The following is a 21377-nucleotide window of genomic DNA, read 5'->3' on the forward strand; positions in this document are numbered from 1 at the left end:
ACCCTGTGTTACAACTCTCGGCCTTGAGAATTCGTCTCAGTGACATTTTCAAGTCGATAACCTGGTTGTGTTTTTTCCCTGTTAGAAATCCTGTCGGTCTGCCCGCCAGCCTGTTTGCTTCCTGACCTGTCGGCTTGCCTCCCTGTTGGTCTGCCAGTCTGCCTGCCAACCTGTCTTCCATATTCCTCTCGGACAATATCCGGATCCAGAGAGGCCAAATAAAATCATGTTTGGAATTCTGAGCTGAGCCTACGTGTGAATCCTTTGTATCGGACTTTAGCATAACAGTTCTGAATTTACTCCAAGGAAAATCTACAAAGATTAAAACTGTTTAAGATGGCAAAACTCTGGAAAGCTGGTAGGTGTTTAAGTTTGGAGCGAAAAATGACATTTGACAAGTTCAACATTTGGCAGGACTAACTTTCTCTGATTTTTAACTCCAGACTTTTTGCATCTACTTAACTGCTTTTCCTGGGTCTTTAATGACAATATTTAACAATACCTATGCCATAGTTTTTGTGACATTTTTGCAATGTGAGAACCTCAAGGTTGCACTTAAATTTTTTTGCAAATAATTTTCTGCAGTATGGGCCAGTATGAACTGGAGATCTTTAACACATACTGGATCAAAGATTTTTCTATGAGATTCCTTTAAATACACTGCCAGTCAAAAGTTTGGACACAATTTCCCATTTATTTTTAATGGGAAACTGTGTCCAAACTTTTAACTGGCAGTGCCAAATGTGTTGTGGTTGGCTGCCACAAACAAGAGGTTGTTCTTCAAACTACCAATAAAGACACAAAAGCCCAGAAAGATGTGATGACTGGCCAGCGGCTATCAAGCATGAGAGGCCGATGATGGACCTTTGAGTTCTTCAAATTATTCCACAATTTGTTGACATAATTTTGTGACTGGTGGGTAAAACATTTTTTAAATGATATTACTGTTTAAACTGTGTTTTTGCATAAATTCCAGACCACGAAACAGCTGGTTAGTTACAACTAGAAAAGCACTTGGATACCACCTGCAGATCTCCGATAAGCAGCTCATTTGCCCCCATGTTATGAAGGATCCTTTTAAAATTCCTTTGTCCGCAATTCCTTCCAGGTCAGTGTTAAAATTTAATGGAATCTAAGCTAAACTGTATCACAAATATAGGCGGCTGAAATTAGTTTTAGGGTGAGAAGCTTGGTCCTCAAGACAGCATAAGAGTAGCGCCACTGCTCCTCCACATCGAGAGGAGCCAGAAGAGGCTCCTCTCGATGTGAGGCTCCTAACCAGATCCTTAAGCATCTGGTTAGGATGCCTCCTGGACATCTCCCTGATGAGGCGTTACAGGGATGTCCCCAGTGGAGGCGCAGGACAGACTGGGGGGATTGTAACTCGGATGCCCTGAGAATGCCTTGCGATCCCCCTAAAGAGCTGTCAAATGTGGCTGGAGAGAGGGAAGTCTTCTCTGCTTAGGCTGCTGCCCCCTTGACCTGACCTCGGGTAAGCAGCAGAAAATGGATGGATGGAAAGTGTTATAAAAAATCTCTCTGCCCACAGTTATTATGAAGTTAAACGTAACCTAATAAAGCTAAAATGTTTTTTTGTACCAGGCTGTAAACATGTTTAATGCTGTTGTGAAGTTGGCCTTTTAAACATGGGATTCTTCTCTGTTTTGGAGCCCCTAGTGGATGAGGGGGGAATTGCAATATTTGGCACTTCACATACACACTTTTAACCACCAGAAGTTGCCACTTGGTCTTTCTTAAATCAATAGTTTCAATATTAATAGAATGGTCCTGAGATAACACAGTAGAAACATACAGTAGAAGCTGTGATACAGCAGGAGCATCTTACAGAATGTGTGCTTAAATATGAACAGATATCCGGTCACAGCCAGGAAAATGCTTAAAGTCCTCAGTAATCATTTACTGAATGGACAAAGAAGGTTGACACATGTTAGGATCCGTTGTCTGGGAGAACACAAGGAAGTGGAAATGTGAAGTTTATCAGGGCCAGTCCTGTTGCTGAGACCATGTCGTCATTGCTACAAAACACTATTGTCAGTTTGAGTTGGTGGTATGTGAACAAAGCCCAGGAAAGCGAACACATGCTGATTAGCTGATCATGAGAAACCTGGATGGATCAAAGATCAAGGATGTCTTTATCCTGTTACCCCACTTACAGGGGGGGGTATCTTTCCGTAAGGGAAAGGAGGTCATAGTTACTGCTGCGTGTTTATTTGTCGCAGGGGCGAGCGGTTTTGGTGTATTTCCTCTCTGTATGAAAAGTACAGGAAAATAAAAATGTGGGACAATTTGGTAATTTCCCGGCCAAAAACAGGATACTTAACAGCTGATCTGTGTATTTTTTTCAGTTCTCAAATATCATAAACTTTTGTCTTGTACTTTTTGCAGTCACATTGCACTTTTGTTATTTACATTGTTTGAAGGTATTTAATTAATGGGGGAAGCATTTAAATTAGTTTATTTTAATCAAGAAATACAAACAAGCTTAAAATATGTAATTAGGAACAAAAAGTTATTAGAGAAGAAATAAATTATTCAATAAATAAATGTGTAAACACTAAAACTCATCAGAAAAACTATTTTTAGCAGGTTACCTGAAAAACATAAGAATCAAAAGAAGTGTTGGTGTCTAACTGCCTGTGTTAGTCTAATTCAGTCTAACATTAGCTGGATATAAGTGAACATATTTATAAAGTTATAATTAACCGAGCAACTACAGCTAGCTTAGCCCCTTCTTACTAGCACCGTTTATTCCATATGCTATATTGTAATTTTTAGGTATAACTTTGCAAACCAACATTATAAATGATGATCATTTTCAGCGTAAGGAAGAACCTGTTGTCTTAAAAGTTACTTGCCGATTCACTTGGAGCTGAAATACAGAATGTCATCACAGTTTGTAAATAAAACTAGTCTTTGGACGGTGATGATGAAAGTGGTTCTGCTGTGTTTAGGGGGTGGGATGTGTGAGGAGTATTGCTCATTACTGCCACCCTGTGGTGGTTTGGGGAGTAGTGGTTTTGTGACCGGGTGTTGGAAAGAATCACCTTGAAATCTGACATACTCTGCTTCAAACAGTTGTAAATGTGGTAACTAAATGATTACCTCTGTATGCAGCTGCTGCCTCCTGCAGACACTGAACATTCATTCATTCATTACATATCCTAACCGCTTAATCCGATGAAAGGTCACAGTAAGGCTGGAGCCTATCCCAGCAGTCTTTGGGTGAAAGGCAGGGTAGACCCTGGACAGCTCGCCAGTCCATCCCAGGACATTGTGCATGCATACAGAAATTGCAAACACATGCATTCGCTGACTGTTCAGCTGACTGTGATGCTAAATGCATAATTAACAACATTATGGCAAAAAAATTGGATTCATTCATTCTCTAAACCGCTTAATCCAATTCAGGGTCACGGGGAAGCTGGAGCCTATCCCAGCTGGCTTTGGCAACAGGCAGGGTACACCCTGGACAGCTCACCAGTCCATCGCAGGGCCACACACAGAGAGACAAACAACCACTCACACTCATTCCTAGGGGCAATTTAGAGTAACCAATTAACCTAACATGCATGTCTTTGGATGGTGGGAGGAAGCCGGAGTACACAGAGAGAACCCACGCATACATGGGGAGAATATGCAAACACATGGAAAGGCCACTGACCAAACCCCTCCCCAGCCAAGGATCAAACCAGTGACCTTCTTGCTGTGAGGCCACAGTGCTAACCACTGTCCCACCGTGCAGCCCAGAATGAATGAATGAAGCGTGTTTGATGCATTGTTGTTCAGCAAAATCGTCTTCAGGTTTGATAGATCACACTGAAAGTGCTAAATTAGTATATTCACTTGTTACATTTTCACAGAGTGTAAACACCCCATATACTCCTTGCAGAAGACATATTAACTGGATGCAACCAAGACTTCAAGATGACTGGAAATGATTCAGCTAAAAGGAAAGGAATCAAAACACACTGGTTTTACATTGCATCTCATCAGTAGGTGTGTTGCAAACAGTCTCCAATAACGAATGGTGGGAATGCTTGGCAGACTCACAACAAGTGAAGGGTAGAAATAATAAAAAGGCGGAATGATTTAAAACTGAAGGATTTTCTTTCCTCCCCCTCTGTTCTCAGGAGTTTTGTTCTAGCTGCAGAGGTCAGGCAGCAGATCAGCAGAGCAGAGGGGAAATCTCAGGGCGGCACCGCTGATAGATCCGGTTTGCTGACTGATGAGCACTGACTTTTCTGCATCTCCTCTGCTCCTTTTTAATGGTATAAAACCTGCAACATGCAGCACATGCAGCATGCACATCTGTTACTGGCCTCCCAACGAACATTCTTCATTTGTTGCTTGTCTCTCTACTTCATTCTCTTTATTCTACTTTGTAGTCGTTCCTCCTTCAGATGTGCACTTAAAGATATTTTATCCTTCTTTCCTTCTACAGTTGTATTACTCAAACATCTCTTGACTTCCACTTACCGCCATGTTGAGTGAGTGTTTGAGCAGATGTCCTGCTGTGTGTGCATGTGTGTGTGTGTGTGTGTGTGTGAGAGAGAGAGAGAGAGACAGAGAGAGATGGCTTTGCCAGATGATCAGAGCGTGCTTCTGTCTTGCCAGTTTCAGAAATGAGAGGAAGCATTTTACAAGTTATGTCGCTGTATTTTCGTAACCTGACATGTGTTTTACATTTCAGCTTCTTCAACCCAACGCATGTATACAGATAAATATATGTGTGTGTACATACACTACTTATACAGCAAGCTGACATCTAATCAAGTTTAACGTAGCACTCTTCAGTGGTCAAGACAAGGGTTTCATGGTGCATCTAATGCTCTTGATGTAAAAGCATTGAGGTCTGTGCAATGTCATGAAACTGCTTATCTGATACGACACAATGTTACGACTTTTTAGAGATGAGTTCCTGCAATCAAATTCAAAATTAGCCGATATTATTAATGAAATGGGAAAATGTTGTTTTGTTTCTGCATCGTTGGCCATAAACAGGTTTTAGGCTCTAAGATTTGTAAATAATTGCATTCTTTTGCATTTATTTACATTTTACACCCCATCCCATGATATTTGGAGCTGGGGTTGTAAAAACATTGCGGAAATTTTCATCATTGCTGAAGTGAGTCTCGTTCATGTTCCTGCAAACTGTTGCATACAGTATACTGATGTGCAACTGTCCTTTCAGCTTCCAGTTCTCTTAAAAATGCTATACAATATTTTATTAGGTCAATTATTGCTTTATTTGCTGTTGTTGGGATCATTTACAGCCAGATTTAAGATATGACCATTCTATCAGCTACCTGCCTTGTACTTTATGAGAATATAGCAGCTGTTGTGTTTTTGGATCCAAAAAGGCTGATTTTGTAAACATTTGTAACATTTAGGATTGGAATCACAAATAAAACACTGTCTCTACTTTTATTATTGGACTTTTCATAAGGCTGATACTCACTTCGTGACCCTTAGCCATCACTAAGTTCTACTGCTAAATGCAATCACTATCTAGGAGCCTTGGTGTTGTGGAGATCCAGGTAGATGCAGCTTGACATGATGTCTACTCTATACTTTCTACCTGCATCTGATTTTCTAAATGTTCTTAAAAAAAGAGCAAATTGAACAAATAACAGGAAATATTTCAGTATGAGGCTAGAAGGCTAGAAAAATTAATACTTCAAGAATCTGCAGATGCTCCAGTGTCCTGAGAGTGTTGCTGTGTGTAGCTGTGTAATCAGTGTGTTGTGATGCCTTTTTTTCATTGGTAGTCAGTCACTACATGCAATATTAGATGCATTTTTCTTCAAATGATTGGCATCAGCGTAATTTTTGCTGCATCTTATACTTTCATGCAAACAAATGGCTTAATTGTCATTAGTGTTTACACAGTCAGACCAACTTATGATCAATCAATCAAATGTATTTCATTAGTCTGACAGTTGCTGATTTCTGTCTTCATTTCTAATGAAACAGCAAGGAAGCTAGCAGCATATGGATACTGCTTCTGTTTAGGCTTAGGTTATAAATAAAGACAGTGTAATGTGTTGTATGTTGGTTTTAAGCTGAGGTTGCATTTGAGATCACCGTTCTGACAGATGAAAATAACTTCAGTCGTACTCAAATGGATGAGCTTCCTCCTGTTAAAGAAAAGACCAAATTTACAATTGTCACTCAAATAACTACAAACTGAAAAAAGTAACAATAAATTCAAATGTGCCAAATTATATTTTGTGAAAAGAGACATGCTTTAGGACTGTGGTTTAAAAAAAAAAAAAGAAAAACCAAATGGTCCCAGAGAGATTAGAGCCCGACTAGGTGGTTGACACAGGGATGACTCCTGCTTATCTCAGGACATGCATCTGAACTTATTTATGCCCCCCCCCCAGTATGTATCACCATGTTGGAGCTGTGGTGGGGTGGAGATCCAGATAAATGCCCCCCCCACCCTCCAAATTCCCCTCTTCATCCCTAAAGTGTGTGAAAACTGTTTTGACAGGCTTGCGTTATTTTCAGTATTTCACCCCGTTATATTCAGTAGCTCTTTCAGTTTGCATCAGAACACTTGACCTTCTGTTCGTCTGTTTCTTGAGTGATGCAGTGTTTTGCTCTAAACGCTGGAATCTGTCTCCATCACAGAAGGCTCTGCCTTCTCCTCGCCTTGCAACTTGACTTGGGACCTATCTCTGCCTTGCCTGTGTCAGTGGATGGAAACCCAAAAATAAGTCGTGGAAAAAGGCAATAAAATAGGAAAGTGTGTCAAAAGAGTGTTTGCATAACGATATGTTTAATTTTTAATTCTTTCAGTTTTTTTCTTTGATTTTGTTTTTTTTTTAACAACATGACCAAATTGTGGCTTTAATTAGGATCCTAAAGTTTGTCCTGATGTCATCTAGTGAGATGTTGGATGTTACATTAGAATGAAAAGTTCACACACACTGCTGCACAAATTTACATCTGTGCAGCAGTGTGTGTGAACTTTTACTTTTCCTCTTAAGAACACAAATAATTTGTCAGATTCTAAACTATACTTGTGGTGAAAAACAAAACGCCCAAATTTAATCCTAACATTTTCGTATGAGATCACTGACAGTAAAAGCCATGATAACTGGGAAATGATATCCATCCATCTATCTTCTGTTATACATATTTATTTCTATTCTGAGCTGGAAGATCATTCTGTACCTTGAAAAGAAAAAGTATCTCAGTTTCCACATCAGATATGTTGTTTATGTTATATTGGGAATAAATATGGGAAAATGAGATTTGCTAATAAGTGCATTTACAGTTACACAACATTCCAGGTTTTTGGGAGTTGTGTTTGTAAGACTGGGTGAAGTTCCTTTGCTTCATGGCAGTACAGTAAGCAGCCTGCTGTGTGCTTGTATGAGTGTAAGTTGATGGCATGTGCAGAGCAATAGACGGAAGCACATTCCATTCCTTTGGGGGCTGGACAATTGCTTGTCTGCAACACTAACTGTCTCTCTCTCACACACACACACACACACACACACACACACACACACACACACACACACACACACACACACACACAAACACACACTGCATGCAGAACACACTCCACATGCTCCTCCACCCACTCTTATCAGCTGTTATTTTTTCCCTTTCTCAGATTACCCCTGGCCTCTCACATCTGTTATAGAGACAACACAAGCTACTATAAATCATTATGGATTCATATTTAATGGGTCTGGATGCAGAAAAACAACGCAGGTTCACACAGATGAAAACTTTGAAGGAAATGTTTCCTCAGTGTTTGATTTATTGCTGAATTTCAGTACTACTGCAATAAACCATGAAGCGTTGATCAAGTTTTTAGTCAAATAATTTTCATTAAAATGCAGTAAAAAAAAAACAAAAAAAACAAAAAAAAACCAAAACCATCTGATCACATTTAAAGTGGAATTTGCAGGATTAAAAATGTAGATTAAATGCAGATTGTACATTAATCATTTAAATTGAAGTGGTGACAGTGGGGCTTATCCCTGCTAAGACAATTCAGAAGAACTGCTGGGCCATAATAATTAAAGCTTGATGGTGGTGGTTTGGTTACAGTCAGAACTTCTTGTAGGCAGGACTGGGATAATATTGATATCGATCGATAATAGGATATATTACTATGGAAACATAAATAATGTAATTCAGTTTATCACATTGTCCACAAGAACAGGGAACTTTGTTCTTGTTTCTTTAGGTGCACCAACAAGGAAAATTTTGCCTTGACCCAGTTATTTAACACTTTTTGTCCAGTGCAAAGTTGTCCATGTCGCCATCTGCTACTTAACCACACCCACTTCAAAATTGTAACCAACATGTGTTCATAAACAGCATGTAAAAAAAATATTGCTCAGCTGATGTGAAAAAGTTCTCTGTTCTCACAGAATACCTAAGGGTTGCTAATGCAGAACTAGCTTTGAGGTTTAGGAAGAGAAGTTTAAAGCCTGAACTGACAGGTAGAGGGGGTGTCTGTGAGTGAATATATATTATATATATGAATATATATACTTCCTTATTTTTCATATTAATTTCTATTCAAAAACATACATGTTCTGCCTTCAAACAATAGGCTAATGTATAAGCAGAGTATTGTAACATCACTTTTATAAGGAGCAAATCAGATCAGATCGAATCAGTGGTTCCCAAATTTTTTCTGCAGGGCCCCCTTTCATTGACGACAACAATGTCAAGCCCCCCCCTCCCGTCACATGAACCAATGAAACACACTAAGAAATGCGTCAGTGATGTAGTGGCTGTCTTGTAGTTTACTATTAAAGTGTGTCAGTATTATCATTCATTCTTCTCCTTTAGTGTGAAATGTTTTAAACCAGGAATCTCTGCAAACTTCTTCAGGTGAATCGAGTTTTCAGTGAAACAGATGCTGCTTTCATCAAACAAGTCCGCTTTATATATGATAGTTGTGTGTTTTATTCCTAAAGTACTCTACAAACTTTTCTTTGTGTTCATGATGAAAAGTCCCCATGTGGTGCTGTAACTTGTTTGGCTTCATACTTCATAATATCAGATGACAACATTTAGACACATGCGAAAGGCTGTGGTATCTTCATTACCAAGCATTGATTATTACTATTACTTGGCCATTACCTGCTCAAACAAGGACAGATATTTTCATCTTTTCTTCTCTTTTTTTTAGTATTTGAAGTCTCTCTTATTGATTAGTCATTGTTTCCCTGTTATTCTATGACAAATTTTTCCAATGCCAAAACTCCAAAGTTTTCCTCCTCGCCCCAAGATAACCCTTGATGGCCCTTTACTACCAGCACCAGTACCACCACAGCAACTGGCACATGTCCCACCTACAATAACACATGTGGCTCCAGCATTGTCCTTTTAGCCATCAAAGAACTCACGGTTGAAGGACACACGTGAGCATCACTATTGATTTGATGGACAATCATGACCAACCAGCCAATGGTGTGCAAATATGGTAATTTGCCCCATAAATAGATACAGGTTATGTTCATAAACACAGATAGAATTAAAACATTGATCTTAATGCTTAACAACCCTGGCGAATCGGTTGCTTGTGTAGGCACCTGGGCTGAGCTGCTCTGCCTCGCTGCTGAGCCTGGTCACAGCTGCAGCCAATTGGTGATCAGGACCAGTGACACTATAAAAGACAGTCTTGCTTACCTGGAAGTGTGGACCTGAGAGCAAGCAGGGTGGAAGTGACAAAGTGTGGTAATGTATAACGTTTTATTTGTCATTGTAATGGCATTTATTTTGGGTCCTTGATAAGACCATTAAACAAGAGCCACTCACCCTGGCTGCTCTTGGGGAGGTCTGTTTTATTGCACATTTGTTTTTAGTGATTTTTGTATTTTAACTGCTTTTATCTGTTCCCTTTTAGTGGTCTCCTGTTGTACAGAGTTGCTCCACCTGCCTGGTGGTCGGGTATAATTTTAGATTGGAGTATATTTTAATGGCTTTATTGCATGTGGTTTTAGTGTTTCACTTTCTTTGTTAGTGTTTGTGTTTTTTACCAGTCTGGGATTAAAACCCAGAACCACTGCAGGTGGTAGCTATGGACTACATTTTGTAATACACAGGAGACAAACCTTTTTAATCTGTCTATTTATCCTGTCTTGCTTGGCCTGCTGAGGTGCTCTGACCAGGGGTGTCCTTATAGGGGAAGCTTAAGGGGGACACAGCCCCTCTTCCCCTTTTTGTGCGTGCTACAGCTTGTACCATCATATTCAGCACAGAACCAATCGGGTCTGCTTATATTCAAAGTTTTCATCCTTTAAAAGTCACTTTTACTCTCCTGCTGGCAACACACCAGTCTAACAACACTGTGACTCAAGCTTTCATCCTGGCAAAGTTTGCCTTTCACAGGCATGTTTGTGTATTTTTCCCACCTAAAACTACTAATTTGATATTACTAATCAAATTGCACAACAAGCCCCAACTGTGTGGAAACCTGACATATATTGGTACTTTCTGATTGCATTGTTTCAGTAAATAATCAGGGCAGCACACACTAAGAAAACTAAGATCCAGCTTTGTATGAGAGGTTTTTACTTCATGCTAGTAGAGATCAAAGAGAGGCAAAGTACAAGGTGGAATTAGTGGCACCAAACATCCATTTCTTTGAAAATAGACCTTTTAGTTCCACAGTGGAGCAAAGAGCTCACCAAGTTTGTCTTTTTTTTTTTTAACTGTGAAGTTTACACATTATAGATGGAAAAAAAGCGACTAACAAAACCCAAAAAGCAGTGAAATAGACTTATTTTTAAAGAATTAAATAAAGTAAAGGATACACACTGATGTAATCTTTAAAGGACTCAGTTTGAGAAGGGTGTTTACCGTAATTAAATCTGTTAAGTCATCATACTTCCACATTCATGCCATGCAGCGTGTCTGTGGTAGGTCTGCTGCTGCGGAAAGGCCCCCACCCCAACAGGAAAGGAAACATGGATTTCCTTGGCTGAGGGTACTGTAGGCTTTAAGTGGGTCATCTGCTCATGATTAAACACAAGAGGCTGGAAATCCATTTAGAGCCAAGGATGGTGTCAACAATAATCAGTCTGGGTGAATTTCTTCAGAAACACACCAGAGGAAATGGCTGGTATTAAAATAATTTACATTATCAAACATCTTGCCATAACCTGTAATTTTGTTCCTTTGCCTTTCTAACTTAGTTCCCACTTGGTTGTGAGGGTGCTGGTCCATTTAGTCTGCCTTGAAAAGAAATTACACTATTTTCAATTATTACCTTTTGCTCAAATATTTAGTCATTTATGTCTGATCTGTTTGCATGAGAGCAAAACGAGAACAAGTCTGAGAGCTTCTTTGTTCATAACTCCTTACATTAATAAAGAAAATGACTTTTAGAAAGTTATTTAGATTGTCTGACATGTATGTGCTTTCTGGAATTCAGTCTAAATGGTGTGAACTTACACACTTTCTTCTTTCACCTCCAACATTTCCAGAATCTGCCTTTCCCTCTCCATCCTTGCTGCAGAGAAGATCATCCACACCTTTGTCTCCTCTAGGCTGGACCTCTGTAACACACTCCTCATCGGGGGTCCCTGCAGAGCCTTCAGAAGCTTCAGCATGTTCAGAACACAGCGCTGCTAGGGTCCTCATGAGGGTGCACAAGCACGAGCGCATCACCCCTCATCCTCCACTCTCTGCACTGGCTCCCTGTTTCACTTCTGTAAAAAGTTCTCAAGACGGTGGGGCCCTTCCTTCTTAGAAAAGCCTTTGTTAATTTTCTGGATTTTGTTTATTTTTATTCTGCTTTTTACTCTGTTGCACTTTGAGGTTTTGTATGAAACGTAAAGTAAATAAAATTCACCATTAATACTTCCCAAAAATCTTTCTTTTTCTTTTGCAAAAAACATGTTTAACACCACAGAAGAAGAAATCAAGAAGACACTTTTCATTCATTGTCAGGCAAACTAAAATAATCACATCAAACTTCAAAAGACAAAAACATTTACAGCAATTTTTTTTACAGTTCAAAGTAAAAATTGTTACAATGAAGCATTTATCTGACATTCACATGATGAGCAGACTTAAAAACATTACCTGTGATGCCATATATCACATGTATGACATCATTTTAACTCCAATTATAAGGCGTTAGAATGATCACATATAGATTTATTTTTCTAAATAATTATAACTATAATGACAATGAGCTGTGTGATGTTTTATTACTGTGTTTGGAATTTCATCTTTTTATGGACACATTTTATTCTTTGTTGCATCAGAATATTATTGTATAAAATAAAACCAGGGAAGCTGCCTGCAGCAGAGAGGGACAGTCAGGTGGAGATGTTGCAGGTAAAGCCTGAAGACCCATTTATGTACCCTTAAAGACAACCTACAGAACTTCTGGCATTTTCCCCATCACAAGCCCCCTATTGACGGCTAATTCTGCATCCATCTTGCATCCTACCAGACCCATTACCTCTCTCCAGCCAGCAAAAGACCATATTATGATGACTTGTTTTGTCCCTTTCTGTCTTTTTTTTATCTTCTTGCATTTCTTTGCTGAATCAGCGTTGTTGCATGTTTAAACCAGCCAGTGTGTTTTCTAGCGTGAAGTGAATCTCTACTGCAAAGTCACATCACATTGTACTTATACAAGTTATATAGTGTGGGGTCTCAGCCTCGGGACGCTGCTGGGTAGCAGCGGCTCCAGAAATGCACATGATAGATGTCACTGTGTCATCAATCAAGCACGGGACAAAGACTTTTAAGGTCCAAAAGTTACATAATGTGTAGGGTTGCCACCTTTCAGAAATTAATATAAGGAACCCACCACATGGGTGCCCCATCCAGGTGGGTGGGGCGCCCACAGCAGTATGTTTTGTGCTAGTGTTATAAGTGAAAGAGTGATCAAGTAATCCATCAATCAAATTTAAAGATTATGATTGCACTGTGACAGAGTGACAACCTGCCTCTCGCCCAATGATTAATGGTTCCCGTGACCCTTGATTGGACTAAGCGGTTTGAAAAATGAATTAATGGATACATTCTTTGTTGTGCAACATTGTTGGATATAAAGTGTTGCCAATCACATAAATCTGTGATTACATGGATCTGTAATACATGAGGTAAATACAGAAAGAAAATATATAAAGTGCCATATGTATAAAGCTAACATAGAGGGGAGGAGGGGGATGACAAATGGTTAATTTAATTTATGACATGGTCACCAATAGTTCGGTAAATTAAAATACTATTATAACACTCTGTTACATGCGTCACCATAGCAACCAACTAGTTCGGATCATCTGGATTTTGACAGGCGAATGAGAGAAAAGCGCTCAAGCGACAACACTTGTTTAGCATAAAAACTACATCAAGGCCAACATAATTATATTTTAGCATATTTAGCAAGTTTTGTAAAAACAAAATAAACATTTGTTATAAAATACTGTGTGGGACCATGGTTGGACGTGTAGCATCTTGATGCGGACGCTCCATGTCGTGCCGTGAAATGCACGGCCTCTTGTTGTTTATCCTTACTAAACTGCAGGCTATTAGTTTGCTGCCTGTCTCATGACTTGAAGGAAAGTCAAATAAAACTGACTTCCTGGCATTTTTAATGAATGTAAAATGTGAAGATTATGCTGAGAAATGGAATTCTGAATTTCATGAAAAGTTAGTCTGATGTCAAAAAGTGACAATAAGACTAAAGTTCACCATCGAGTTAAACTAAGAAACAGCTTTTTCTGTATTTGTTTTAAAGGATTTTCAGCAAACGGTTGAAATCACGGCCCCAGGATTCAGAAAAGAGTAAAACTTGCCTCTAATAGTAGCTAAAACCAGCTGAGATAATCTGATTCTTACTTGGTAAAATAAATATGTATCAACCTCTGCACACAGTAACATCAACTCTCCTGCCTCTCAGCATCTTTTCTTCAGCTGCACTGGCTTAAACTCTCAAGATCTACAAGTAATTTTAAACATGTACATTTCCACAGGGGGGTAGAAATGCCCCCAGGAGTGCCTCCAAGTACCCCAAGTGGTACATGTACCCCCAAATGAGAAGCAGGGTCTTCAGTCAATAATCCCCCCAGCAGTCCAGATGACCCACACCTCATCCTCCTCATGTGCAGCGAGGTGTGTGGTGGTCCGAGGCTGAGTGGAGATCAAACGCTCACATTAACCCAAAAAGACAAACCAGAGCTGAATCAGCCTGGTGTACACAGCTGTCATCTGACTGATTTCCAGCAGAAAGCCGGGTGGATTAAGACAATCCTCTCCCCTCCCCTCCCTTCTCCTCTCCTCTCCTCACCCATCACTGTCTGCACAGTGTGGCCCCCACCTGCCTCTCTGACCTGCTCACACCCGGACCCGGTCAGGCCAACAGCACCGGCTGCTTCCACCCAGGACAGGTGAAAACGATGGGAGACAGGGCGTTTGAAGTGGCTGCTTCCTGCCTGTGGACCACCTACCTGGACCACCTTAAGGCCCCACAGATGGTGGACTCTGTTCAGAAATGACTAAAACCATTCTTTTCATTGTTCTTGATGTTGCTGTTTTTACTTGTTGTTGTTTCTTAATTTAATCTTTTTATGTTTATTGCTGTTTTTAACCCATCCCACTTTGAGATTTGTATTAAAATGTAAAGAGCAAAATGAATCAAATTTACTATCATTATCATTATAATTAATCTGACTCAGACTAAATACATGTAACCCCCCAGTCCAAGCAGCTACATATCATGTACTACCTCAGGTAGTACTATGAATGGGATCCTGGAAATGTTACACTATAGAACTAATACTAGTAAACAGAAGAAAATGGTACTAATCAGCTTTTAAGATTCTAAACTTCATTTTTTATTAAGACGGTGCATTTATTTCTCAGGAAATTTGGTTATTTACTCTGTCAACATTTTTCCTGGACTGCTCCACATTAACTGTTAACCCTTTTTGACCCTTTAAAATGAAAATTGGTATTTCCTGAGCAAAGGTAGGACACAACATGTAAAAACATTACTCAAAGAAAAAAATCTAAACAGAATTAAGTTGTAAAGTTTCTCTACACATGGAATTGCTCTGTTAACTGCAAGAAAACAAAACACAATGCTGCACAGATTTAACAATACTTTCCCCTAAGTCCAGATCTGGTACCAGGTACAAAGAAAGTCCTTTGATGATCTAATGGTAATTTAGGCCTGATACGTGGCCGGGGTTCGTTGTGACCAGAATACACAAAATAGTCTATTCACTTGTATACAAGCATACAGAATACAAAGGCACCTGCTTACATCTACTTGTGAATCCTTGTGGTTATGTGAAATGGACGTTTAAGGCCTTGTGTGTAACCATGCAGGTTCCTCTCAGCAGGACACCCCAGGCTGTATGGAGTACACCCAGATGAAGCTCAGCTGGTCTATCCATAGCAAAAGACTCCAGAGAATTCCTCTCCGTCCATCCTCACAGGAAAATACAGTCCAAAAACAAGAACATAGACTCTGCATCTACCAGCATTTTATGACCATTCTTCCTGACGTTTACTTTTCTTCAGGCAAAGCGCAGCAGCTGGATGCCACAGGTCCAAGGCTTTCACCACGCTTAGCTTAGATCCCGCCCACACACACGTGATTGGACACTGAGTTTACATCAACCAATGCAGTCAATGAAAATCCAAAATGAACAACGCAAGTGTGGTTGTGGACGGCGCACACTTTGGACATGGACATTTCAAACAAACTTGCAAAAAATACAAACATTATTAAACCATATTAATAATTACAACAACAATGGGTTGGCTTATTACTGTTTTTACCAATTATGAACATTTTACACACGACAAAAAAAAAAAAAAAATAAATAAAATAGCAATGTTTGCGTACATTTTTATCTTAGAAGATGCATTTTAACTGATTTTAACATATTCATTGTATTTATTTATAGCATCTACAGTCTGAAATAAATATTTTACACACGACTACATACACATTGATTTGAACCAGGTGTGTTGCAGCAGGAACACTTGGAAAACCTGCAGGACACCGGCCCTCAAGGACCAGGATCAAGGATCCCTGGTGCGGACCCTGGATTAGGACTGATATCCTAAGGCGTCTCAGAAACTATGTATTGAATATGGTGTTTTGGGTGTTAAAGGGTTAACTCGGTTTTTTTTTTTTTTTTAAACGTGTCTTTTCATTCTCGTCTATTTTGGGTAGGTCGTACCTCAGGATGAAGAGTGACTATTTCCCAGTCGTATAGTTGGTTTGAGTCCAGGTTTCCTCACATGGGTTCATGAGCATCTATGTGAAAAAGAAAAATAATCTGTTTGGTGTGTTAAGATAATCTGACCATTTTTTTTTTACATTAGAGGAGCATTCGGCACCACTGTTACTTTCTGTTACTTCTAACTACACTGTTATTAAAGAAGAACTGTATGATTTAGTTTTAGAAAAAGCTAGCTGTAATTTTCTATAAAGCTTTGTCTCTGTAGCATCACTCAGAACATTTAAGGAGAAACTGCTTTTTGCATTTGAGGAACATTAGTATAGTATATTGTCTACATGAATTGATTTGCACTTTAAACTTTAAAGGACTTTGACATCAGACAAACTGGCCACTTTCTGGTAAACCACTGAGGAATATGACGATACATATTGTCTGGCACTGAACTGCGTTTTCTGCTGAACTATTTTAAATATGTTTGTGTTGTATTTATGTAAGTATTTGTATTTAAACACTCGATGATGCAGCAACACGTCTGTAAGAAGTTAGAACTGGAGCAACAAAAGCAGGAAAATAAACTGGGAACAGCTGACAATCAGTAACATGGCTGGATACAAAGAGCATTTCAGGGAGGCAGAGTCTCTCAGCTACAAAGCTGGCCAGAAGCTCTGTGTCTACAAATAGTGGAACATAGACAGAGAAAGGTTGTAAAAGTGTGAAGAACTTGCAGGTTAAAGCTTTGTCATGGACAGAAGAAGCCCAGAAAGAAATGTAGAAAAAACTTGTCTGCACATGGATTTTGTGGAGGAACGCAGGGCAATGTGTGTTTTCTCACTGCAGTTGGACACTGGATCCCACTGGAACAGAGTGGAGATGTGTCTTAGAGGTGGCAGTGGCTCAGCAGGTAGAGCATGTTAATGATCCAATGGTCAGCGGTTGGAATCCTGCTTCCCCTGCCAATCCCACAGGACAATTCACCCTCCAGTGTCGGCATCGCTGGTGTATCGGTGTTTTGGTGGTTGGAGAGGTTGCTGGGGCGCATTGGTTGCTGTATTTCTGCCATTGGCCAGCTGACATTAGCGTATATGAATGCGGAGTGAATGGATAACAGGAAAGAGCTTTAGGTACCTTAAAAAGTGCTGTAGTCATCTATTCCATTATTATGTTTTTCTTTTTGAAAATTGAAGATTTGTCTCTTTTTCTGTGAGTTGTGAGCATTTGTCTGTGCACTGTGGACATCCGGCATAGATCTACCAACAACGATGGAGTATTTTCTCGCCAACAACAGCACGTGAAATTTAGATGAAAAGTTGTCTTGACTAGATTCTTCGCATCCATGTTTCCATCAGCTTAATGTGACGCAGCTGGTATGCTAGTTACTGTTCATGCAGACAAGAGGCTGCAGAGTTGAGGAGTGAGACTGATACTGCAAGTCTTTTTGTCACTTCAGACTGTTTTAGTCAGTGATGATGTACAAAAAGTGTTCACAGTGTTCTGTAGTCATTTCATCACCAACTTCTAATAACTTATTATAATGACATTTATGTTTTATATTCCAGAGTGAACTGTCGGTTAATAAAAACAGAATTTGTCAGATGAATGTTGCAAACATAAGCTTACCACAGCTTACTCCATCGCATTGTCCCAGTTTAGTAGCATTTTTAGCATTTTGTATAATGATTTTATGTCTGCTGGAATCTCAAGTTGGAAGGAGGTAATATTTTGGACCCAGGCATTCAAAGCACAGGTGGATTCTCATGAAAAGAGAAAAGAAAGAAAAACGTGCATGAAGGTGGTTGGGTATAAATCACTTTCTGGTATCTGCACCTTTAATGACCCCAACATGCCACATGTTTCTCCTGCCCACCCATCACTCTCCTGGCATGATCCCTCACAGATGATGTTGGATGAAGACCCACCGGTGCAGAGCCTCAACGCTGGAGCTGAGCAGGAGCAACAATGCTCTCAGTGTTGCTCTGTTTCTGGGCTAACAATCGCTGTTTTGCACAGAAGCTTCAGTGAAGCTTTCCATAAAGAAAGATTCTGGTGGGAAATTCCTTTCTGATAACCTTCCCTGATAAACGTTTCTTAACTTTTGTTGTTTTAGCCATGAAGAGAAAAATAAATAACCTACTGCAGGATTCTCTCTGCATACATGTCCTTACAGTTTCCAACGCCTTTCTCTTCCCATGTGCATCTTGCAACATATTCAGAGCATGAAAAGCTGGACTCACTTTCACAGAAAGATGTTTTGTTTGCCATGTCTGCAGTGTTTGGCTCTTTCTTTCTTTTCTCCCTTTGGCTGCATCTCTCTTTCTCTCTCATGGTCCTCTTCTTTTCCACTCACTCTCCCCAGATGTGTTCACAAGTGCAGACGTTGGTTAGCTTTGTTGCCATGGCGACAGACCTAACAGGAGTAAACAGAGATTTGAGGAGAGCAAATGAAGAACAGGGTGAAATAAGAAGAAAAATGGCAAAAGTGAAACAGTGAGAAGCAAAAAAATAAAGGATAGTTTCCCAGAAAATATATTTTCATATTCTCCTTCTTTCACACACACACACACACACACACAAATGCATACATAAATGTTTCTGTTTTTCTCTATAAACGTCATGGATCGCTGTTCTGGAGTTGCACTGCCTCCTCTTCTCCTGTAGGACGATTAATTATCACATCAGCTGTTGGTGATCAGCTGATCTGCTTTTCCGTAAAAATAATCTGAACTATATTGCTTAGATTATATATATATATATATATATATATATATATATATATATATATATATATATATATATATATATATATATATATATATATATATACATATATATATATTTATAGGGACATTTCTATCCATTATTTCTCTGATCAGGTATTGAAGGGTTAAATATATTTATCTCACTTCAGCCTTATTTTCTGTTGACCTGATTAAAGGCTGATAGGAGAACATACAAGATTAACCCCCATGACCCCCTTTTTATGCTTCTGACCCACCATTTAACAAAACAGTCAGTGCATGACAATGTTTTAACTCAATGACATCAGTCAGTCTGAGTTTGGAATAAGGTGGCAGGAAGAAAAGAAAAAAAAAGAAATGAAAAGAAAAGAAAAACTCAATTATGTGTCTAATTCAGGTAATAATTTATGGTATATATTAAGTCCAACTGGAGGTTGTTTGGGGGGGGGGGGGGGGGGGGGGGCTTGTTACTCGGCTGTTACTTGGTGCACTGTTAGTGCCGGCTTTATTATTGTGTGGTGGAATAGTTTCATTTTACTGTTTGTGTTTTATCTTGTATTTCCAACCTCATGTACTAACTCTGCTTTATGTAAATGATGTTTAAATAATCCCAAAAGCAGAGATAACATAAATGACAAAGTGTGGTAGGAAAAGTGTTGTTCATTCATTACATACACTGAGTTTTGCTGAAGAACGGCTGTGATCAAGCAAACAGCAGGAAATGACAGAAAACTGAAAGCAGAGGAGCAACAGGTGAACTTCAAAACAAATTCTGATTGGCGTGAAACTCTTGGCGGGGCTTTCCCCACATCTATTAAATCTTTCCCTCCGTGCGCTGAACATACGAGGGAACTTATCTGATAATGACTCAAGTATTTGCACAACAAGGCCCTGTTTGTTATCTCTGACTGGGAGTCTTGGTCTTATAGGATTATGTTGGGAGTCTCAGAGTTTCAGCAGATTCGAATGAAGCTGGCTCTGGCCCAGGGAGGATCCCGCTACATAACTGCAGCCGTGCGGACAAAGTGGGGTTTCATGTGTTTCTTACCGGCTGGAAACCAGCAAGTCATCAGATTTCCCCTCTGAGCAGCAAGTTTGTAAAGCAGGCCGGGGAATCAGATACTGAGATGTGTGTGCTATCCTTCAGCTCCGTGATGTTTGAAGGATGGTGCAGATTGTTAATGTGATTTCAGTTTGCTGATAAAGCACAGAAGTGTAAAGTTGGAGGACTCCTCCAGCAGAACAAAGCTCCTACTATGTGGCAGAGGGATATATTCTCAATCTGCCCCTTTGTGGTTCTGAGATCCTAAATGCCTGTGCAGCCTGATATAATGGACTAATGCAGTAGAGGAGACACACATATTTACTGCACACACACTCAGTCACTTAACTGGATGTGCACTTGGTGTACCACAAACCCCTGCCTTTGTGCTCCGTGCACACAGAGAATCCTCTTTAACAGCTCCTTCATACTGCTCAAATGTCACGGAGCATGAGCGTCGGGGTTTGCGTGGCTGGTGGGGTCAGGCTGAAGGAGCACAGGTCACCTCAGTCAGATGAAGGGGCTGGTTGTGCAGGGGGCTTGTTGTTCTGCTGAATGTCAGGGTGAGAGAGTTGGTAGTAAAGAATGATGGTCAGAGAACAGATGAACACCATCAGCCAGACTTTACTGTCACACCGTTGCTCACACACACATGATCTACTTCCTCCCTGACACACTTGTAGCCTTAAAGTCAGTTAAAGAAACTTTGATTTGGCAGATGTGTTGCAGTGCGCTGTGGTGCATCGTTATAATACGTCTAGTGGACACAACTTTATTTTAATCTAGCTATTATAAAGACTGCCCTAAAGTATAAATCATATGAGTGCTGGTGTAAAAAAAAAAAAAAAAGATTGAACAAATTCATGTATTTAAATTACACGATGATGTTCACTGCCGTTAACAAAGAATTTGGAGGTTAGTGATATTTTAAAATTAACCAAAAACTTTCTAACATTTTATTTATCTGGTTGATCAATAATTCATATATCACCATAAAGTTTTCTAATAATGTTTCTGCGTCTAGACATCTGCAGATAAAAACAGTTTCTGTGTCAGAATGATGACTGATGATGAAGGATTTATAATTAATGTTGTCGTGTCTGCTCTCCAGTTACGGGTCATCTGGTGTGTAAAACCAGTATCGAGGCAGCTGCTGCAATGGTGTGATATTATTTTAGCTACTACCACGTCCACAGCTCCTGCTGTGCAGCAGCTATGTACTATGTACATACTTTAGGAAAGGTGGAGGAGAAATCATCATGTGTGTTGACAAAAAAAAAAAAAACCAAAACAAAAAAGATTTTGTGAAGTTTTCTTGTAATGTCTGAGGAAATTATCACATAAAGTTTTTTTCCAAGACTTCATGAAGTCTCTTCAACA

Source organism: Telmatherina bonti (genome assembly GCF_933228915.1).
Source record: "Telmatherina bonti genome assembly, chromosome: 5".
NCBI classification, from domain to species: domain Eukaryota; kingdom Metazoa; phylum Chordata; class Actinopteri; order Atheriniformes; family Telmatherinidae; genus Telmatherina; species Telmatherina bonti.